Here is a 22584-nt window from a genome sequence, read left to right on the forward strand (position 1 = left end):
CTGGAGGCGTGGGTGGGGTCATCAGCAACAGCTGCTCTGTGTTTTGTTTCGCTTGCCGGTGTCCTCTCCACAGCCATCCCAGCCTCTCCGCTCTCTGCGAGCCACACCCTTGCTGCCTGCCCTCTGCGCCTCCTGCTCTGGCCCAGCTGCACCCCAACTTCCTCCCGCCTGCCGACGAGCCAACCCCACAGCCTTCGCTGCACTCCGGGAGACTGACCTGGTATCTTCTACAACACGTGGGCAGTGTCTGCAATTGGTCCCTGGAAACCCGACAGCTGCTCACCCCGGACGCTCTTTCCTGGCCCCCTGCCCACAAATGCTCTGACATTGACCGGGACGATGCTTCAGTGTCCAGTCCATGGTATGCTTCCAATTTACCATCTGCTGTTGCGGTGTCCCGAACCTCTTTGTCCAGGTGAGTGCTAACTACCTTTATGTGATAAGGTCTTTGAAAACGGGACAGACAGACAGACAAGTTCAATGCAGTTCTTTTTATACAGTGCTTAGCCCAAAGCTATAAGCAATTAGGTACTTACTAAACGCTTCCTGGTGGTATAATACTACAGGAAGTTATTTCTTTAATTATGTATTTCTTGGACTTCTCTCTTGTATTGGGTGGAAGGTGGGTGGCTGAGGGGTAGAGTGGTGGTAATTATTTCTGAAAACTTTTTCCAGGGATTCAATGTCTCATTTGCATATATTCCTTAGAGGGTCTGATTTCATGCATAGCTCTGGAGATGTAAATCATATTTACAAAGCCAGGTCACATTTAGTCCCACAAGGAGCTGCCGTGCACAGATCTGAACAAACGTGAGTTGTTACTGCTGTTCTGCCTTGCAGACCCGTCGTCCCAAACCAAATAAAATGGGCAGGAGAAGGCGTCTTGGCCCATCCCGTGCCTCTTAGACTCCCTCAAGGAAGTTTTCCGTGGCCAGGAGATCCTGCTTTATGTCCCATTCTTCTTTTTAATGGTAAATTTCTACAATTTAAGGAATTGTTCAAATTGACACAATTTAAAGAATTTTTTGAAAAGTATGACATTTTGGCGGAGAGGATGTGGACATACATATATATTGTTTTATCTGAAGGCTAAATAAATGTTTTAGAGGAGGTAGGTAGGATTTGGAATCAGAGAAAGCTATCAGTTTTTATTTTGGGTTGTTTGCTTTAGTTTATGAAACTGAACCCTCCTGGGCTCCAGACTTGTCACAGCGGAACACATGTGATAACATTTGGAAGGTGTGAGTAGACTCATACACTGCCTCTTGTAGCTGTTTGTTCTTTCTCACGAGGCATTAGCAGAGCACCGCCCGGATACTCTGCGTCTGGGAACTGGGGTGTTATCTTCCCGGTCCAACCCACTGTCTCACTTTGTGACGTGGAGACCATTAATCTCTCTGTGTAAGTGTGAGTTGTAAGACTGGGAACCGTAACACCAGCAAGGATGACGTCTGCCACCCTAGGCAACCCAGAAAAGCGTTGCTGCGTGAGTGCGGAATAGAAAGTGAGCCATGGGGGTGGCTCAGTCGGTTAAGCGTCTGATTTGGGCTCAGGTCATGACCTCATGGTTTGTGGGTTGGTGAGTTCGAACCCCGCGTGGGGCTGTCTGCTGTCAGGGCAGAGCCCAGTTCGGATCCCCTGTCTCCTCCTCTCTGCACCTCCTCTGCCTCATACATGCTCTCTATCTCTCTCAAAAATAGTAAAAAAAAAAAAAAAATATATATATATATATATATATATATATATATACGTATACATATATATATATATATAGTGAGCCCATGTTTAAAGGGTTTGCCCCCAGATGGCTTGGCAGATCTTTAAAAAAAAAAAAAAAAAAAAGAGCCCAGGACTTCCTGCCTCGTGATCTGGTGCCAGGGCCAGAAGTTTGGAGGGAGAGGAAGCGGAGGGAACCAGCTCCAAGCACGTGTGAGCTCTTGAGGCTGCCGACTGGGGGGACACCAAGGGACTTTCCCGGGGCACTTTGTGAAGATGGTTCCTCCTGGCTCTGCCAGTAACCTGGTGAGGACCCCGGCCGCTGCCGCTCGGGAGCTGGGTGCCGGGGGAAGGTCACCAAGGCCTTCGCCTCTGCTGCCCTCGGTGTGTTCCCAAGGCCCGCGCATCCTGGGCTCCTTCATCAGACCGAGGCAGGCTCCCTGGCCAGAACAGCTCTGGGGGACGGGGTGGCGGGGGGAGTCAGCTTCTGCATGGGAGACAGAGGGAGGGGTGTGTGTGTGTGTGTGTGTGTGTGTGTGTGTGTGTGTGTGAAAATAGAAGAGGCCACGAGAAAGAGAGTGGGCTCTCTGGTCTCATGTAACTTAATTTTTATTTCAAAATTCAAAATGCTTTTCCTGCCGCTTTGTTCTCAGCTGTCTCCTTTGCTCTGTCTCGTGATGTTCTGACCCTTCGCTTTGGTGTGCCTGATTCCGTCGTCGTAAGCTCTGCCTTTTGTTTTCCACTTTTGCTGCATTGATCCAGGCTTTTTTTTTTCTTCTTCCCCTCCTGCTGGTTCCTGCAGTTTCCAGAACATGCTTGAGAGACAACACTCCTCTCAGGCATTAGGTGAAAAGTCGTATTTTTTATAAGAGCATATTTTTTCCTTTCTCTAAAACAAACAAACAAACAAACAAACAAACAAACAAAAAACCCTCTCTTTATCTCCCTCTGATTTCTAAAGTCTCATTGTTCATTTCCTCCTACATCGACTTCCTCCTTTACCCCCTTACCCTCACCGTGAGTTGCTTTTCTGGTAACAGCTTTATTGAGATAGAATTCACATACTGTAGACTGCATCCATTTAAAGGGTACAATTCATTGGTTTTTGGTATAGTCATAGAGTTGTATAGGCGCATGATTGAAATCGTTTTCATCACCTCGAAAAGAAATACTGTGTCCATTGACAGTTACTCCCTGTTCCCCTCCCCCAGCCCCTTGGCAACCGCTGTTCTCTTTTCTGTCTCTATGGACTTGCCTGTTCTAGACATTTCACATAAATGGAATCATCATATAGCATTTGTCTATTGTGCCTGGCTTCTTTCACTTAGCCCTTGTTTTTAAGGTTCCTCCACGCTGTGGCATGCACCGGTACCTTGTTTTTATTGCTGACCTCAGAGGTGCCTTGTGTCTGTATGGCACGGGTTAGGGCGGGGCCAAGAATCAGATGTGATGACAGGAACATACATCACGTGGAAAAGAATGCAAAGTGATAGATTATTGAAACCCAGTGTGGACGATTTGCCAGTGCATTGGCAATCATCTTGTGCCAAAATCATATTGAGGACCGTTAAATATGCCCTGGCAGAAGATATGACAAAATCTCTGAAATGGAGGAGGGGCTCGGTCCAGAAAATTCTTTCCATGCAAATCTCAATGCACCCAACACCCTCCGCTTGTTCCTTTCTCCTTTCCTCCCTCTAGTCTTTCTGGGGAAAGGCGCAGCAGTGTCCTGTTTGGAACGATATGCCCATGAGGTTGTAGGCATGCCTGGGGGTCTCCATTCTAGTCTTGGTCAAGAAGGAGGGAGGCAGTTTCTTGAGAATTTGAAAGGGCCCAAATAAGGAAGCATAGCTAGACTCAAAAATAAAAAAGATGCTATCAAGTCAAGAGGAGATGAAAAAAGGCCCAAGACCCTGGAAGGAGAGAGCTGGAGACCAACTGGCATTGAACCCATCTCCGGCAGTGACTGCCAGCTGGGTCGGCACCTGGGAGTCAACTTTGGTAGGTACGTGTGCTGAGGGAGTCGAGGAAAGGGTGTCTTAGATTTCTTTCATTATCCTGGCAGAGGTCAGAAACCTTCCCAGAGCCTCCGGTGTCTCACTCAGAAACAAAAACAGCTGGCCGCGTTTAAAGTCAAGAATTACAAGCCGTTGGCATTAATGTACACCATAAGCTAAGAAAGGAATGTATGAGCAGGATGGGAAAGTTCTCCTCTTGCAAAAGTGTCTCAAAAATTATATTCATAGCGGGGCGCCTGGGTGGCGCAGTCGGTTAAGCGTCCGACTTCAGCCAGGTCACGATCTCGCGGTCCGTGAGTTCGAGCCCCGCGTCGGGCTCTGGGCTGATGGCTCGGAGCCTGGAGCCTGTTTCCGATTCTGTGTCTCCCTCTCTCTCTGCCCCTCCCCCGTTCATGCTCTGTCTCTCTCTGTCCCAAAAAATGAATAAAAAACGTTGAAAAAAAAATTTTAAAAATTATATTCATAGCTACAAAATCCATTAAAGTTAAGTATAATTAACTTGACTGATGTGGCTCCAAAACGTTAATAGAGGAAGAGAGAAAGGCTGTGTGAAAGCTCTGGGATGGCTGAAATCTAAGATATTTTGAGTTTGGATTGGAAAGAAAGAAGAAAAGTCAGAGTATGATTTACCCCGCCTCACCGTCAGGTGATATGCTGCTGTGAATTCTGAAAATCTGACACTCGGGCTCATTCTGGATAGCTCTCATCTGTCTGTCCTTTTCCTGAAGGTGCTATGTGGCGTCGCTTAATGATCCTGGGGTATTACAGAGTTCAGGCCACAGTTAACTTCATTTACAATCTTCTGTGACTCCAGCAAGCATCTGCAGAGCTAGGAAGGAACCGATCATGCTAGCCACACTATTCTGTATTCCGAATTCATTCATTTATTTAAACATATATACTGCCAGGGTGATTAAACAGGGTGCTGGGGATGAATAAAATATTCATAGCCCTGGCTACACACTGAATATATCCCCTCCACACACAGACACAGACACACACACATACACGCACCCCAAATTCATATGTTGAAGTCCTATCCCCTACTGCAATGGTATTTGGAGGTCAGGACTCTGGGGGTGACTAGGTCATGAGAGGGAAGCCCTGTAAATGGGGTTAGTGCCCTTCCAAAAGAGACTCCAGAGAGCTCCTTCACCTCTTCCCCACGTAAGGATGCAGAGAGAAGACACCAGCTGTGAATCAGGAAGCAGGTCTTCACCAGACACTGGTTCTATGGGCATCTTGATCTTGGACTTCCAGCCCTCAGAGCTGTGAGGAATAAATGCCCGTTGTCCATAAGTCACCCAGTCTGTGGTTCTGTTACAGAAGCCTGGACAAACAGAGACAGCCTGCTCGTGGAGGTGTCCATGCAGAGGCATTAAAACATGGTCCGTGGTGGGGCACCTGGGTGGCTCAGTTAGTTAAGCATCTGACTTCAGCTCAGGTCATGATCTCACTATCCATGAGTTCGAGCCCCATGTCGGGCACTGTGCTGACCGCTCAGAGCCTGGAGCCTGCTTCGGATTCTGTCTCCCTCTCTCTGCCTCTACCCCACTTGTGCTCTGTCTCAGTCTCTCTCTCAAAATAAATAAACATTAAAAAAAACAAAAACAAAAAACAACACAGCATCCGTGGTAATTGCAGGAAACGCTGTAAAGACTAAAGGAGAGCACGTATTACCGGGAATCCTACCTGAACTGGAAATCTGCTCTTGCCCCTCACGATGAGTCTGACTGTGTTTCTGGGTCAGGTACCTGGATCTTTCTGCATTTAAACTACATTCTCAGCCAATAAACTTGCAAATAAGCTTCTCTCAGGCTAGCCCACTGTTTTTCCAGACCTGCCCAAGTATATCCCATCATAGGACACGGTCATAGAAGTCAGGCTGAGATCCCTTTGTGTGTGTGACAGGGATTTTAAAAGTTACCTCTTTCTCCTTTTTTTTTTTTTTATCATGGTAGAAAATCTAGATAACATAAAAGTCACCATCTTAACTATTTCCAAGGCTATCTCCAGACCTTTTCCATCTCTCCACACTGAAACTCTGTACCCCTCCCCTCAGCCCCTGGCAACACCATTCTACTTTCTGTCTATTTGACTATTCTCAGTGCCTCGTGTAAGTGGGATCGTAACAGAATTTGTCCTTTTGTGTCTGGCTTATTGCACTTAGTGTAATGTCTTCATGGTTCATCCATGTCGTAGCAGATGTCAAAAACTTGCACGTGTATGTTAAATTCTAAGCACTTACAAGGCCCCTTCCCCACTATATTTTCAGGGTCCCTGCAGGAATGATTTTAGATATTGACATGGATATGGAACAGAATTTAACAAAGGGACCATTTATAAGAGTGTGGGTTTAAGGAAGCCAACCTTGGGTGGTGAAGCCCCTCAGAACGAGCAACAGTGGGGGGCTGTTACCATTCCAAGGCCTTGGAGGGGCCAGGGGAGGCAATGATTGCCAGAACCTGGAGGGAGAATTGTAGCTGGAGATAAGGCCACCAGATAGCTGGAGATAAGCCTTGGGAAGAGAGAAGAATAGACGCCCCCCCCCCACCCCCCATTCCTCAAGCTTTATAGTATGCAGCCCAACCAGGAGCCAGAGGGCAAGATTGACCTTTCTGGGCACAGGTGCCAAAGGCTGGAGATGGGATCTGGAGGAGCAAATGATTTACCCCTGCACACCCACCTTCTGCAAGGGCTTGAGTGGGGGGTGAGCAAGAGGGATGCGAGGCCAGGGAATCTGAGAACAGAAGTGAGCTGGGTTTCTTGAAGAAGAGAAAGGATGTGGCATATACTCAGAGGGAAAATAGGTCTGGAAGGAGTGGGGGAAGGGCGAGAATGAGGAGAAAGTGGAGTCAACAGTTCCCATGAGGAATGCTGGGTAGAAACCTCAGGAACAAGAGATATCTAAGGAGAACTTACTAGGTGATGACCTCAAACTCCCTTCTCAGTGTCCTCAAGGCATCTTCAGTAAAGATAACACTTTACTGTCCAGGCGTTTATAGAATTGTGAATGTAGCGCCATGTTGGGAACAAGGAAGTCCAGTGGTGCTTGGCGGTAGACAGAGTAACTGGCCCCCAAACACGTCCACGTCCCAATCCTGGAACCTGTGAATGTCAGCTTACATGGAAATGGGGGGTTGCGTTTGCAGATGGAATTAAGGTTGCTAGTCCGCTGACCTTGAACTAAGATTATCCTGGTCATCTGGGTGGGCTCAAGAGTCAGTGTCACATGACTCTGAGTTGAGTGGGGTCAGAATGACTCAACCAGCTGCTGCTGGCTTACACAATGCGAGCAGGCCACCAGCCGGGGATTCCAAGCCTCTGGAAGCTGGAGAAGCCCTCGCAAAACCCCGAATTTAAGCCAGTATGACCCCTTTCAGACTTCCTCCCTCTAGAACTGCCAGATAATATACTGGTGCTGTTTAAGCTGCAAAGCGTGTCGTAACTTGTTACAACAGCGATAGGAGACCGATACGCTGGGCTTTATGAGTTTTGGGCAAAGTTAGCTACATTTGGGATAAAAATACGGAGCTGTTGGGGGTTCCTGGGTGGCTCAGCTCATTAAGCGTTTGTGGCTCAGGTCATGATCTCACGGTTCGTGGGTTCAAGCCCTATGTTGGGCTCTTTTGCTGACAGCTCGGAGCCTGGAGCCTGCTTCGGATTCTGTGTTTCCCTCTCTCTCTACCCCTCCCCTACTCTCTCTCTCTCTTAAAAATAAATAAACATTAAAAATTTTTTTTTTACATATGGAGCTGTTTATAATTACCATAAGTACTGTATTGATAGCTGAACTTGTAAACTTTACCAGCAAAGGTTGTCATTCACTACTAGACTCCCTCGTCCTGGCTAAAGCATCACTCCTGCTTCCAATGCTGCAGGACTTGTGTTGTTCTCGTCACCTGGGTTCTGGTGTAGCTGTTCTCAGCCTGATTCGTTAATCAGCGCGGGGTCTGTGGTTTTCATTTTGCACCTTCATCAGTCTCCTTTGAGAGCCCAGGGCTGTGGCCCCCTTCTGAGCCCCACACTTTAGTTTTAGAGCTCTCCCTGTCCGGTCCATCAGGCAGAGGTTTTGCTGGTTTGGGGAGCCCTTTTTTCTGCCCACATGAACTCTCATTGCAATCTGTTAGACATACAAATACAGCAAACTCATGGTGGAAAGGATTAAGAGACTGGCTCTCTGGCAGTAGACAGTACCTGCAGAGTAAACCCTCCGATCTCCCGTTCCTGAAACAGCTATGCTTCTCGACATCAGTGCCTCCACAGCTGACAGAGGCTCTTTCGGGCACTGGTGGCAAGAGTACAGAGCAGATAAACAATTAAAGATGGGAATGGAGCAATATTTAATAAAACAACATCGAATGGGTCTTGCTGGGCTCGAATCAACGTGTCGGCAGGGCTGCATTCCCTCTGGCCCAGCAACCCAGCTGAGATCATTTTATTCTGAAGAAACATGCTGCAGAATACAAAGCAACATATGAAAAAGGGTTACTGACTGTGGGATTTTGTTACAATAGCAAGTATTGAAAACACAACCAGAGCTCCTGTCCATCAGAGACTGGTTGAATCAGTCATGGAACAGCCAAGGGATGGAGTATCACACAGCCATAAAAAAGACTGGGGATTGGGGCGCCTGGGTGGCACAGTCGGTTAAGCGTCCGACTTCAGCCAGGTCACGATCTCGCGGTCCGTGAGTTCGAGCCCCGCGTCGGGCTCTGGGCTGATGGCTCGGAGCCTGGAGCCTGCTTCCAATTCTGTGTCTCCCTCTCTCTCTGCCCCTCCCCCGTTCATGCTCTGTCTCTCTCTGTCCCAAAGATAAATAAAAAACGTTGAAAAGAAAAAAAAAAAAAGACTGGGGACTCTCCGAAGGGATAGAAAAGGATTTCCAAGCTATATATATTTTTTAAAGAGAGAGAACAGGGGAAGGGCATAGAGAGAGAGGGGGACAGAGGATCTGAAGTGGGTTCTGTGCTGTCAGCACAGAGCCCGATGCTGGGCTTGAACTCACGAACTGTGCGATCATGACCTAAGCCAAAGCCGGACACTCAGCCGACTGAACCACTCAGGCAGCCCATCCAAGCTATATTGTTAAGTGAAGAAAGTAAAGTGGAAAAGAATATATAAAGCACGTTACCATTTCTGTACAAAAAGGTCGGGTAAGAATTGTGTGTGCGCTTGCTCGTTTTCACAAGAATCACTGGAAAGATAAACCAGAAACAAGGGGAAATAGCGTGGAAAGAGGAGGGGTGAGAGGGACAGTGACACTCCTCTGAGGATCTTTTTGTGCAGCTTTGAATTTTGAGCCACGGAAATGTTTTAAGTATTTAAAAAATTAAAGAGAATTGGGGGGGAAAGTCGAACATAAACACAAACAAAGGAAGCTAAGTGGTTTGCAGCAAGCTGATGGCATTAACACCCCATAGAGGAGGATTGTCAGTAACTTTTGAACCCTCTGCTCTGACTACTGGGACATACTCGAAGGGAAAAAAGACTTGCAGGAGGCTTATGCATCCCAGTGAGAGCTAGTAGCAACATTAGCATCATCATACTGACGCTCCTCTGTGTGTGTTGTAAGGTACAGCATCTGAGTTAACACACTGTGTGCGGAAGCCTCGGGCTCTCAAGATCCGAGGAAGGAGGTAACGTGCATGGAGAAATGCTCTGCTTCTGGATGAGAACTGGAAGGATCTCTATGAATTCACCATTTCCCACCTCTAGTCACCGCCAAAGACAAAGCGACACGTTAGTTAACGCGGTGAAAGCAGACTTTATTCAGGACTGACAGCAGGGACAGGAACTGAGTTCCGTTCTGATTTGCACAGAGTAACTGGTGTTTTAAAGGGAGAATAAGGCAGGTGGGAGGGGGACAGAGTGGTGCTCAAGCGATAAATTACAAAAGATTGGTCAGTGTCACTTAGGTCAGCTGCGTCTGCTGGCTGGCAGTGGAGGAAGCCAGCTTCCTCCCAGGGAGACTGGGAGACCAAGGTCAGGTCCTTCCTGCTGACTGCCTTCCAAAGGCATGACTTTCAGAGCCCCAGGGAAGGCATTCCTGAGTTTAGGAGGTACATCTACATCTCAAAGGGTCAGAGGAAGGATTCACAATTATATGCCTGTTTTAGTGAAAAGCTCTGAGACAGGGTGGTCAGAAGCCTGACCTGGAGGCTTGAGCTTTCCAGGCAGGCATTTGGGGAGGGGCTGGAGTCCTCGTAGGGACACAGCCTCCTGCTGCTTGAAGCCATGCTGGAGTTTGGGGTCTCTTAGTGTAGAGGTTTGGATGGGGTCATTATGTTCAGCTCTTCCCACTGAAGATGATTTGAAGCAATGCCACTCCAGGATCAAGGGACACATTCGTCCTCAGATCTTGGTTTCTAAATAACCATTCCCTCTACAAGGAACACCTTGGATAAATTGGCTGATTCCAGATTAAGGACAGGGAAAATGCAATGTGTTTGGAACTTCTTGTGCCCGAAAGCAAGAAGGTGCTCCAAGACCAATGGGCAGGACCAGCTACGTAATTTGCAGGGCCCAGTGCAAAATGAAAATTCAGGCCCCTTGTTGAAAAATTACCGGGAATGTCAAAATAGCAATCGCAGAGCAGTGAATCACACAGGTGGCTTTCCTAAGAACAAGGTCTTGTGCAACTGCCCAGGTCACCCGCCTGCGATCCTGAGCCTGATCGTGGAAGATGTGTGAAAAGTTCAGGGGAGCTTGAAGGGGCTCCTGCTGGTTAATTTTGGGACAATGTGAGAACCAAAAACCAATAAAAATGGCAATGGGCTATAAAACACGAAATTAGAAAAGAATCCATGAGTTTATAGTGATACAAAAACTGTATTGCAAGGGAGGGAAAATTTTATGAAGAATGTCCGCTAATGTAGACAGAACTACAGAATTAGGAAAATTACCATTTTTTTGCAGTCACCAATGCAATAATGATGCTAAACCCATTGTGTTTAAGATTGTAGAGGAGAAGGTTATGCAAACAATTGATGTCTGCCTTTATTACTTATTAATTACAAATTGGAAAAGATGTTTTCGCAATAGATCTGGAAGAAAGCACCCTTAACCAAATGACCAACTTTGCATGATTGACAATGAGACAATCTATCACGTGCCTCCTGATACGAAGCAGTGAAAAGTACACCAGGTAGTATTTTGCCCAAGATGTTTAATTTGAATCTGACCATGAGGAAACAAACAGGGCAACTGGCCTGAACCCTTAAAAAATGAAAGAAAGAAAACAAAAACAACAAACCCAGAGCTGTTCTGGATAAAAGGAGGATAAAGGATAAAGAAACATGAGAACCAAGTGAATCGTATGACGTTTGATGACCTAGAAGGAAAAGGAGCCATGGAAAACTTCCAGGGACGACTCTGGGCGTCGGGATTTTGAACTGCAGATAATAATACCATTACCTCAGTGTTAAGTTTCTTGGATGTGATGGTGGTATTGGTTATGGTCATGTAGAAGAACGTCCTTGTTTTTTGATGATACATGCAAAGGATTTTAGGCTGAAATGCCTTGGCATCTTCAACTTAGTTTCAAATGAAAGGGAGGCTGGAGGGAAGGAAGGGGAAAGGAAGAGAGGAAGTGAGAGAGATTCAGAGACAGTGATGGGGAGAGGGATAGAGAGGGCAAATGTGGCAAAATGTTAATAATGGTTTGAATATGGGTGAAGAGTATGTAGCAATTGTACTGTTTTTTCACTTTGCAATAGGATAGACATTATAAAAAATAAGCTAAGGAAAGAGAGGTTTCCTCGCTAAAGTCACATATCAAGGAGGAACACAGTTCCTGGCACATCAGGGGCACAAAGGCTCTCTAGCTTGATTGGCAGTTCCCCTGAAGCAGCAGACCTGCCACCAGGCCCATCAACATAATTCATGTGTGTCCCCGATCTGTGTGCCCGCACGATGAGTCATGGTGAGCAGGACAGAGCTGACGGCAGACGGCAGTGATGGGCACCTGTCTCCTGAGGACTAGCAAGAGCCGAAACTGGAGTTGGTAGACCAGCGAGCCGGGGGCTACGGTTCCTTCTGCGTTCAGGGGCCAGTACAGGCTCAGACAGCCGTTTTGGGTCTTATTTGAACATTGGTGACAATATGCCTGCTCTGTTAACACAACAGAGATTGAAGAAGATAATGTATGAGACAAACGTTCTTATTTCCCAGATCTATTTTGTAGATGATCCCATGTTTTATAGATTTTATTCTGGAAATACAGATTGTTTAGGAGCTGTTACAGATGTTCTTGCTGTTTGTAGTCTTGTAATAATTTGTGTCCTATAAATACAGAATTCATGATCATTCTATTTCATACGATTACCATCAAAAAATGGGGGCAAAAAAAACCAAGGCAGCGTATCTAAAATAGTAAAATCGTCTCTGCTACATTCCTGAGCACTCCTGACAGGAGAGGATTTCTGTTCTGAGCAGGCTTCCAGCTGCACACTTCAAGCTTGTTTTTCTTTCACTACCTGTATCGTTTCAGGGCTGGGTATAATAGGACATGTTCATATCATGACATGCCTTCTGGGTGAATCAGCCTAATGGGCAGCAGGGATATTTCTGGAAGCCAACCCCACCCCGAGATGGCTAGCAATCACCATACACCCAAGTGATTGTGAGCCATGCAGATCTACCCCGCCAAGCCCTGGCATCCCTGACTCAACTTCTCCTTAACCAGAGTCCAAAATGTCGTGGCCATTTCAGTGGTATCTGTGCAAGGGGAGGTGTGATGGAGAGAAAAATCCCAAGAGGAAAGAGACAATGGTATCAACCAATTATAGTTAAAATATCTTAAAAAAAAAAAAAAAAAAGAGGAGAGCAAGAGACAGGGAGAAAGTTCATCAGTGTTTTTTATGTTATATGGGAGGTAGAGATGTCTGAGGGGGCAGTCAGAAATGCAGGTTTAAAGAGCTGATGGATGGCAGTGTAGAGACTATGGAGTCATTCACAATCAATATGGCTGCGTAAGTGGATGAGCTCCCCCCGAAAGAAAGTGTGTAGAAGAAGAGAAGTTAACCAAGGGCAGAATGTTGGGTGATGCCAAATTCTGTTGTCAGGTGTAGGTGAGGAGACCGCTGTAAAGTCTTGGGCCAAAATGCTGTTTGCAGCCAGGATAAGAGGGCTGTGAAAGATGAGCACAACCAGGTCGGTTTGGATTATTGTCATTTACAATGAAAAGGGTTTTTTTTTGTTTTTTAAATGAAAAGATTTTTGATAATATACACATTTAAATATTTAAAAGAAGATGTAAACGTAGGCTGATAGTCTTATACAATTATAAAATCAAAACATACTAGCAAAACTACAAACTCATAAAGTAAAAATTAAAGTTCAGTATGACAGATGGAATTGTCTTGCTGAAATAAAGTCACTGCTAGTGATGGTAATAGTAGAAAAATCTATATGGTTGAAATTTCACTTGTTGGTTTGGTTATTTTGATTTAAAAAAAATATTTATTTTGAAAGAGAGCGAGCAAGCACAGTGGGGGAGGGGCAGAGAGTGAGAATCCCAAGCAGGCTCTGTGCTGTCAGCAAAGAGGTGGACGTGGGACAAACTCACAAACCATGAGATCATGACCTGAGCTGAGATCAAGAGTCCGACACTTAACTGACCGAGCCAGCCAGGTGTCCCCTAGTTATTTTGATTTTGAGCACACTGCCCATCATTGGAGTGACTGTCATGATCTATGTTGATATTTTTTCTCCTTTTAAAATTTATTTTTTATTATCTCCTTAACAAAGTGGGTTTTACATCCCCTACCTATTATTTAGAATGGACAGTCTAGGGGCGCCTGGCTGTCTCGGTTGTTTGAGTGTCTGAGTCTTGATTTTGGCTCAGGTCATGATCCCAGGCTCGTGTGACTGAGCCTGCATTAGGCTCTGACCGCGCTGAGCATGGAGCCTGCCTGGGAGTGTCTCTTTTTTTTCTCTCTCTCACTCTGCCCCTTTCCCTGTTTGTGTGTGTTCTCTGTCTCTCCCTCTCTCAAATAAATAAATAACACAATGCAATATAATACAATAAAGATGGGACAGTCTAACAGTGCCTCTCAAACGTGATGACAATAGTATCATTTACCGAAGTTTATTCATTGATTGTTCACTGTGCACATTAATGATCTGTGGTAAGGCTGGTGTGGGTCCTCATCACCGGATCCTTACTCCACATGGCTCGCCGTGGAGCTGGATACTGGGACCCACACTTCTGGGTTCTGTGTGCTTTTACCATCATGCATATTTTGAGGATTCAATTCTCCCCCCGTTTTTCTCCTTTCAAGCTACTATAATACCTTCATCTCAATCACCTGGCTTCAAATGGCCTGCAAATACTTAACCATATAAATAAAAGAACTAAAGATATATAGTTAACTAAAATTGGGTGGTGGAGGGAAGCAAGGAAGGGGGGAGAGGAAGGATCCACTAATTCACCATTGCTCTAAGGGCGCCTGGCTGGCTCGGTTGGTTGAGCGTCTGACTTTGGCTCAGATCATGACCTCACAGTTTGTGAGTTCCAGCCTCAGTTCAAGCCCAGCATTGGGCTCACTACTGTCAACGCAGAGCCCGCTTTGGATACTCTGTCCCCTTCTCTCTTTGCCCCTCCCCCTCTCGCTCGCTCTCTCAAAAATAAATAAATATTAAAAAAAAAAAAAAGAATGTGTATGCCAATTTTTCCTTGTCAAAGGCTTAGGTGAGCTATTTAATTACTTGGTTTCCTCATCTGTAGAGTCATGTTACAATGATCAAATGATATCTTGTAGCTAACATGCCTAAAGCTGTGCCTGGTACACAATTGTTGTTCAGTGATAGTAATTATCAAGTTTAGACATTTATTTATTTGTTAAAATTTATTTATTTTGAGAGAGAGAGAGAGAGAGCACACACGCAATTGGGGGAGGGGTAAAGGGAGAGGAAGAGAGAATCCCAAGAAGGCTCCACACTGTCAGCTCAGAGCCTGACTCGGGGCTCGAACTCACAACTGTGAGACCATGACCTGAGCCAAAATCAAGAGTCAGATGCTCAACCAACTGAGCCACCCAGGTGCACCTTGAGTTTAGACATTTAGTAAGACTAGAATAAATGTGGAACTCACAATGCTGGCTGATGAGGTAAGACTCAGAGGTATGATGGGCTTGACCATAGAGAGGGCTGTGTCCAGTCAGACCAACTGAGCAAAGGGCGGGTGTTGGCACCTGGATCTACACAGATTTTATGCATCCAGATCATTGCCAGTTCTGATGTTTGACCTGAAGTTAATGTCTCACTGTACTTGTGGCAAGATAGTTGCACCTGTCCCAGATTGTACAAATCCCGGCGTTCACCACATTTTTTAGTAAGTTTATTATCAATTTGGGAAAATCTTTTGTACACAGTCCATTCCTGTGGATTAAAAATGATTATTTCTTTTGTCTTTGAGGGTTACAATGCTTTTGGTCTTCTTTGGAGCTTCTCTTTTTAGTCTTTCTTCAAGAACTAATTTCTATTCTTTTCTGTTTTTGTTAAAGACTTCAGTCCTGATCATGTCGTAGCAAAGGTTCGGTTCAAGCAGACCTGGCTTCCATGCTGGCTGTCACTTAGATATTATTTGATCTTGAGCATGAGCTTCCTAACCTGGCAGATAAGGAAAAATAATACCCACTTCCTCTGGATTGTTAGGATTAAATTAGACGATGGCTTGAAAACTCTGAGCTCAGCAGCAGCACTAGTAACCTTAGTACCATTGTCCACATCCTCCCAACTCCTCCCACTCCAGTTAAAGTGGAATATTTGCAAGATTAGCAGTGCTTTGGCATATTAAAAAATAGTTTATTTTATTTTATTTTATTTTATTTTATTTTATTTTATTTTATTTTATTTATTTTGTAATCTCTATACCCAACGTGGGGTTCAAACTCACAGTCCCAAGAGCAAGAGTCATACACTCTACTGACTGAGCCAGCCAGGCACCCTTCCCTCCTCCCCATAATCTTTAATTCATGTTGGGAAAATATTAAAAACTATAGTACCAGCCTGAGTCTTACCACATTTGAGAAAAATTAGAGTTTCTAACTGTAAGCTTACTTTATCCAAGATGAAGACATATTAAAATTCCCAGGCAAGGGAAAAATATCTGCCATTAACCAAAATATGTGATTATTATCAGAGTTTCCTTTTTCCCGAGGAAAAAGAATACAGCTAAAATACAAATGATTCCCACAGATTACCCAGAAATGCATTTACTGAGAGCAAGAGAGTGCCGGAGAGTTGCTAATGAGCCATACAATCTAAGCAGTCACTGCCTCTACCTTTCTTCTGTTTCCTCACCATAGGTGAGGTGATTATCCTTAGTTGGGGAGGGGAGGGCAGTTGGGAATATATGTAGGACATTTCTGTTGTCACAGCAGCTACCCTATATGGTGGCCATCTTCTAAGATGGCCCCCAGCGATCCTGCTTTGGGTGGTCACGGTTCGTCGTACCTCCCGTACTGCAGCAAAGTTGGTCTGTGTGATCGACAGAATTCCCACAGAAGCGAAGGTCTGCTACTCCCAAGATAAGGTTAGAAAAGGCAGTGCAGCTTCCCTCTTGGACTCCCCCTCTCTCCACTTGTTTGGTGGAAAGCCTCATCATGAGCACCCCTACGGAGATGCCCATGTGGTGAGCAACTGAAGCCTGCTGCAAAGCAGCCGTGTGAGTGAACTTGGAAGCAGACCCTCCATACCCAGTCAGGTCTCAGATGGCAGCAGCCCCAGCTGACACCTGGACTGCAGGCTGGCGAAGACCCCAAGCCTGAACGACCCAGCTAAGCTGCTCCCAGCTTCCCGACCTATAGAAATGGAGATAATAAATGGTCCTTGTTTTAAGATGCTAAGTTTAATAATATTTTTAAAGTTTATTTCTTTATTTTGAGAGAGACAGAGGCAGCGAAAGTAGGGGAGGGGCAGAGAGAGAGGTAGAGAGAATCCCAAGTAGGCTCCGCACTGTCAGCATGGAGCTTGACGCAGAGCTTGAGACCACGAACCACGACATCATGACCTGAGCCAAAATCAAGAGTTGCACGTTTAACCAATTGAGTGCCCCATTAAGATGCTAAGTTTAAAGTAATTTGTTGTATAGCCAGGTTGCTACTGGCTTTTAATAAGCAGAGTCAAAGATGTTAGATGTCTGGCCGTCTCTGGAACAGCCTTGCTCAATGAAGACTTGTCCTACCTTGCTATAGACTGAATGTTTGTGTCACTGACAAAATTCACATGCTGAAACCTAATCCCCAAGGTGATGGTATTTGGAGGTGAGGGCTTTGTGAAGTGATGAGGTCATGAGTGGGAAAGCCCTCATGAATGGGATTAGTGCCCTTTTAAAAGGACCCTAGAGCACTCCCTTGTCCCTTTTGCCATATGAGGGCACAGTGAGAAGATAGCTGTCTGTGGGCCAGGAAATGGGCTTTCACCAGACCCTGAATCTGCCACTGCCTTGATCTTGGAGTTCCTAGCCTCAGAACTGTGAGAAAGAGATGTTCATTGTTCAGTTCACACAGTCTGTGGTATTTTTATGATAGCCACTTGAATGGACTAAGACACACCCTTGATGTGGAAATCAGGCCTATCCTAACACTGGTATGATCCCTCCCAGTTTGAAATGTGTATGATTGTATTAGGGGGGTTAAAAGCAAAAGATCAAAAAGAAAAGGTAACCATAAATTGTTATGTGACTCTATCCAACTTTTAATGTAGGTATCCAATAGCCCCCAAATTGTTCTTTGAATCTATCTTACAGAAACTCGTATGGATGTGGATAAAATTATGTACAAAAATAACTCTTGCCCTTTTGTTAGCAATAACCAAATGCTGCAAATAACTAAATTATTAGAGGACTAGTCAAATAATTATAGTTTATCTGGGATATTATGTCATGACATAAAGTGGACTCTAAAGGATATTGTTAAATGAAAATCTAATCATAGAATAATACAAATGGCATACCATTAGGGTTTCATGCGTGTGTGTGCATGTGTATAAATGCACAGAAATAGAGAAGGTATGGAATGATTCACCTCAAATTTGACTTTTCATTCTCTGTGCCTCTCTGTATTTGAATTTTTTACAATTAGCATTACTTTTGTGGTTACAGAATACTCTAGATTATTATATTCAGTGATAGGGGTAATGTCCTGCTTACTTTTGGTGCCATCGAGGTTGCTCCAATCTCATTTTATACTCCAAGATGGGTGGAAGTTGCTTACGTTTCTGGTTTGGATCAGATGGAGTTCAGGAATGAAGGGATGGTCGGTAGAGGGTAGAGTACCAGAAACGGGGAAATCAGCATGGAACATAATTCCTGACTGGGCCTCAGGCCTTCAGCTCTGTGGGCTCTGCCCTCCTAAAGGACCCATCATTAGCTGGCCTGGGAACATTACAAGTAGCTCTAAATCCAGAAATGGAATTGGAGACACCTGAACCTAGTAGGTTCTGCAGACCCTTGGGTTCCCCTTGGTTCCTTTAAAAAGGAGGTTGTGCTTTCAACTCAAAAGTGAAGTCAGAGATTTCAAGTAAGAACCAGGACTTGAAATTCCTTAGACTGGAATGCATCCGTTCCTGTACTCAAAGCACACCTCCCCTTGTTCATTGGCTGGCTGCCTTTGTTTGTTTGTTTGTTTGTTTGTTTGTTTTTAAGTATGCTCACACCCAACGTGGAGCTTGAACTCACAGCCCTGAGATCAAGACCTGAGGTCAGTGAGATCAAGAGTGGATGCTCCACGGACTGAACCACCCAGGCGCTCCTGCTGGCTGCATTTTTACCTTTGCAGGTCTTTGCCGGATAAAACATATGGTAATAGAATGGGCCCTGTTCATTATCAACCAAGAAAAGCTTGGAGTTATGTCTCCCAAGTCCAAAAATGCACAATGAAGATGAAAACGAGAGTAGTAAATATGTCTAAGGGAAACTGAAAGTTTTGACTTGTGTGTCAGGATAAGGCAACAAAGATAAGCAGTACAGACATCACAGCAGTGAGGGATAAAAGCCAAGTTGAGAGATGTGGAAACAAAGAAAAAAAGGGTGAAGGAAGAACGTTTTTAAAGATTTGGCTGATCACTTTTTGACTGTCATCTTAAGAGAATATAAAATTGTATATTTTGGGTTGTATGAGAACCCAAACTCCCACGATGCCCTTTAGTCTGGGGTTTGTTACAAACAAGGCTTCTTCAAGAGAGTGAGACGTTGTTCCCCCCCCTCCCCCACAGTCCACAAACACCTCACTCAGGACAGGAAATGTACATTCAGCAAATGACTATGTCTAAAACACAATCCATAAGAGAATGGGTAAAACTTACTTTTTTTCTTTTGTGTGGAATTAAATTGTTGGAAGGAAGCCAAGGAAGTGACACATTTCACCTCCTGTTTCTGGTGGAACAACCCTTAAGCCATTGGTGGTTGTTCATCAAATTGTTTGGGGTCTTAGGTACTGTGGGTTACTGAATTTATTTTCCAGGCAACAAATTTTAATTTTTTCGTATTTCCATAAGGAAATGAGATACAGTGCCTTTACATAGATTGCAAATCTATTCTTTTTTTAAAAAATTTAAATTTTATTTATTTTGAGAGGCAAAGTGGGGCAGGGAGGGAGGGAGAGAGAGAGAGAGAGAGAGAGAGAGAGAAGAGGGGAGGGGAGGAGAGAGAATGAATCCCAAGCAGTCTCCATGCTCAGCACGGACGGAGCCTGATGCCCCGCTTGATCTCACGACCCTGAGATCATGACTTGAGCTGAAATCAAGGGTCAGATGCTTTACTTACTAAGCCACCCAGGTGCCCCAATTGTAAATCTACTTTATTAAAAGTAGTGGGAAAATATCCTTTGTATCATCTACTTTGGTTCCCAGTGTGCACAGGGTGGTGGTGGTTTTTCAAATCTTTAAGTAACTTCTCTCCAACTTAGTCAAGGCAGAGAATAAATCTTATTTCTTTTGTGTTTTTCTGAATGTAGTTGACTTCACTGCCTCTCAGAGTCTTAGTTTCCTCGTCTGTAAAATACAGGCATTTACTTTAAAGGGTCACGTGTATACTTTATATGCTTTATATACATATGCATATAGATCAAAGTACTTTGCCAACAGTAAAGAGAAAAACGCTAATTACTTTGTTTCCAATTGAATTTATGGGACTTGAATAGTTTTTCCTAAATCCAAGATAGGAGAAGTTTGTACATTTAAGACAGCATATCAAACCCAAGTCAGGAGAGTGGGAAGTGAAGACAGTTGAATGTGTGGTTCTTAGGCTCAGGTCAGAGGTCTAAGCTGGAGATGACAGACGGGGGAATGAGCAGCCTGTCTGGGGTGGGTGAAGTCAAAGGTGAGGGTTAGGTCCCACAAGGGAAGTGTATGGAACTAAAAAGGGGGGGGATGAGGGCGCCTGGGTGGCTCAGTCGGTTGAACGTCCAACCCTTGGTTTCAGCTCAGGTTGTGATCTCACTGTTCATGGGTTTGAAACCTGCTTCAGGCTCTGTGCTGACAGTGCAGAGCCTGCCTGCTCAGATTCTTGCTTTCCCTCTCTCTCTGCCCCTCCCCCCCCCGCCAATAAAAAATAAATAAACATTAAAAAAAATAAAAGAGGTGAAGATGACCAGTGACTAAACCCAAACAAATACCAGCTGTTGAAGGCAGAGGTCCTTAACTGGGATAAAACACTCCTTGTGAAGACTTTCTAAGACATTTGCGTACATAGTTGGTTTTTTTTTTTTAATGTTTATTTGTTTATTTTGAGAGAGAAAGTGTGAGCAGAAGAGGGGCAGAGAAAGAGGGAGACAGAGAATCCCAAGCAGGGTCCATGCTGTCAACACAGAGCCTGATGTGGGGCTTGACCTCACAAACTCTGAGATCATGATCCGAGCTGGAATCCAGAGTCAGATGCTCAACCAACTGAGCCACCCAGACGCCTCTGTCTGTAGAGGTGTTTTAAGGGAGTCCATTTCTAGATTTTCGGCTTCAATTTCTTTTCTTTTCTTTTCTTTTCTTTTCTTTTCTTTTCTTTTCTTTTCTTTTCTTTTCTTTTCTTTTCTTTTCTTTTCTTTTCTTTTCTTTTCTTTTCTTTTCTTTTCTTTTCTTTCTTTCTTTCTTTCTTTCTTTCTTTCTTTCTTTCTTTCTTTCTTTCTTTCTTTCTTTTTAGGTTTATTTATTTTTGAGAGAGAGCACAAGTAGGGGAGCCACAGAGAGAGGAGTGAGAACAAATCCCAAGCAGGCTCTGCACAGTCAGCACAAAGCCCAATGCAGGGCTTGAACTCATGAATCCTGAGATCACGACCTGAGCCAAAACCAACTGAGCCACACAGGCGCCCCTAGATCCTCAGCTTTGATTTCCTCATTATATATATTTTAATGTTTATTTATTTTTGAGAGAGAAAAAAAATGAATGAGCAGGGGAGGGGAAGAGAGAGAGGGAGACCCAGAATCCGAAGCAGGCTCCAGGCTCTGAGCTGTCAGCACAGAGCCCGACGCGGGGCTCGAACCCACAAACTGGGAGATCATGACCTGAGCTCTATTTCAGAGCTGACCTGGGATGGGACAGAGGATGGGGGACTGTGTCTCCTTTCTAATCCTCTCACGCTTACCTTTCTTCCGCTTTCCAAAAGGAAGACACACCCTTCATCACGCAACTTGCATTATGCTGGAGGGAAAAACCTCCAGGGCAGCAAACAAAGGGGCAGCTGGAAATACTGGTGCTGGTTCTAAGAGAGCACATGGCTCTGGTGGCCAAGGGGCAGGCCTGCCCGCTGGCGGTCTCCAGCTCTGTACGCGACAGAATTGAAGTTGGACCTTGCTGACCTGTCCCCCGGTAAGCCATCACGAGTGGTCTGTGATCATAGATTGCTCTGATTTGGGGCATAACTCAACAAGAGCTCAGATTTGAGAGCCATTGCTCCAAAAACCAAACCAAATCAAACCAAAACAAAATTTCTTCCTTTTCCATCCATTTATTTGTAAGGTTTCTCAAGGCTCACATCTATAAAAATGAAAAATAGGAATAGAATTGATGGTGAACATTGTCTCATTCCACAGACCAGTAATATTTACTAATAGGTGACTAAACTGGGAAATATATGTAGATAGATATCTATATCTACCGATGTATCTATATCTGTATCTATATCCGTATCTGTATCTCCAGAGTCACAAATTAAGAGATGCATTTCTTAGTCAATTCAGGCTGTTTTAACAAAATACCACGCTGGGTGTTTTATAAACACTAGAAATTTATTTCTCACTGTTCTGGGTGTTGGAAAGTCTGAGATCAAGATGTGGGCAGATTCTGGTCTGGGAAGAGCTTGCTTCCTAGTTCATTGATGGCGTCTTTTCCCTGGATCTTCACCTGGTGGAAGGGGCCAGGTGGCTTCTCTTTGTGAGGCCACTAATCCCCTCACAACCTAATCACCCTAAGGGCCGCACCTCCTAATTCTGTCACATGGAGGATTAGGATTTCAGCATATGAATTTGGAGGAGACAGAAAACTTCAGACCACAGCAGTTTCCAATAAATATTTAAGGCAAAGACTATAGTGACAGAAGGCAGATCTGTGGCAGCCTGGAGTCAGGAACAAGAGTTGAGGACCATCTGCAAAGCTCCAAGAGGGAACTTGTGGAGTCAAGGAAATGTTTTATATCTTAATTTTGACTGTGGTGTTGGTTACATAAGTCAACACGATTGTCCAAATTTATCAGCGTGTACACCTAAAGTGGGTGAATGTTTTTTGGATGTAAATTATATCTTATTAAAACCGGGGCAAAGTTTTCCTTTTCTGTTTAATCATTACTTATCAACTTTATAGTATTTACACTGTTTTGATGAATTACATACCAGTGATCATTGTAATGGCAACTCAACA

At 44.6% G+C, this 22584-nt stretch overlaps 1 protein-coding gene across 1 annotated transcript in view; it reads left to right on the forward strand.

The window, feature by feature from the left end:
* Window positions 1-396: 396 nt before the first annotated feature.
* USP6NL (USP6 N-terminal like) overlaps window positions 397-22584 on the forward strand; it is a 231352-nt gene continuing 209164 nt past the window's right edge. Inside the window, exon 1 of the mRNA XM_058681929.1 lies at window positions 397-415. The gene's annotated coding sequence lies outside the window, so the exon portion shown is untranslated. The remainder of the gene's footprint in view (window positions 416-22584) is intronic.

This window comes from Neofelis nebulosa, chromosome 8 (assembly GCF_028018385.1).
Source record: "Neofelis nebulosa isolate mNeoNeb1 chromosome 8, mNeoNeb1.pri, whole genome shotgun sequence".
In the NCBI taxonomy this organism is placed as follows: Eukaryota; Metazoa; Chordata; class Mammalia; order Carnivora; family Felidae; genus Neofelis; species Neofelis nebulosa.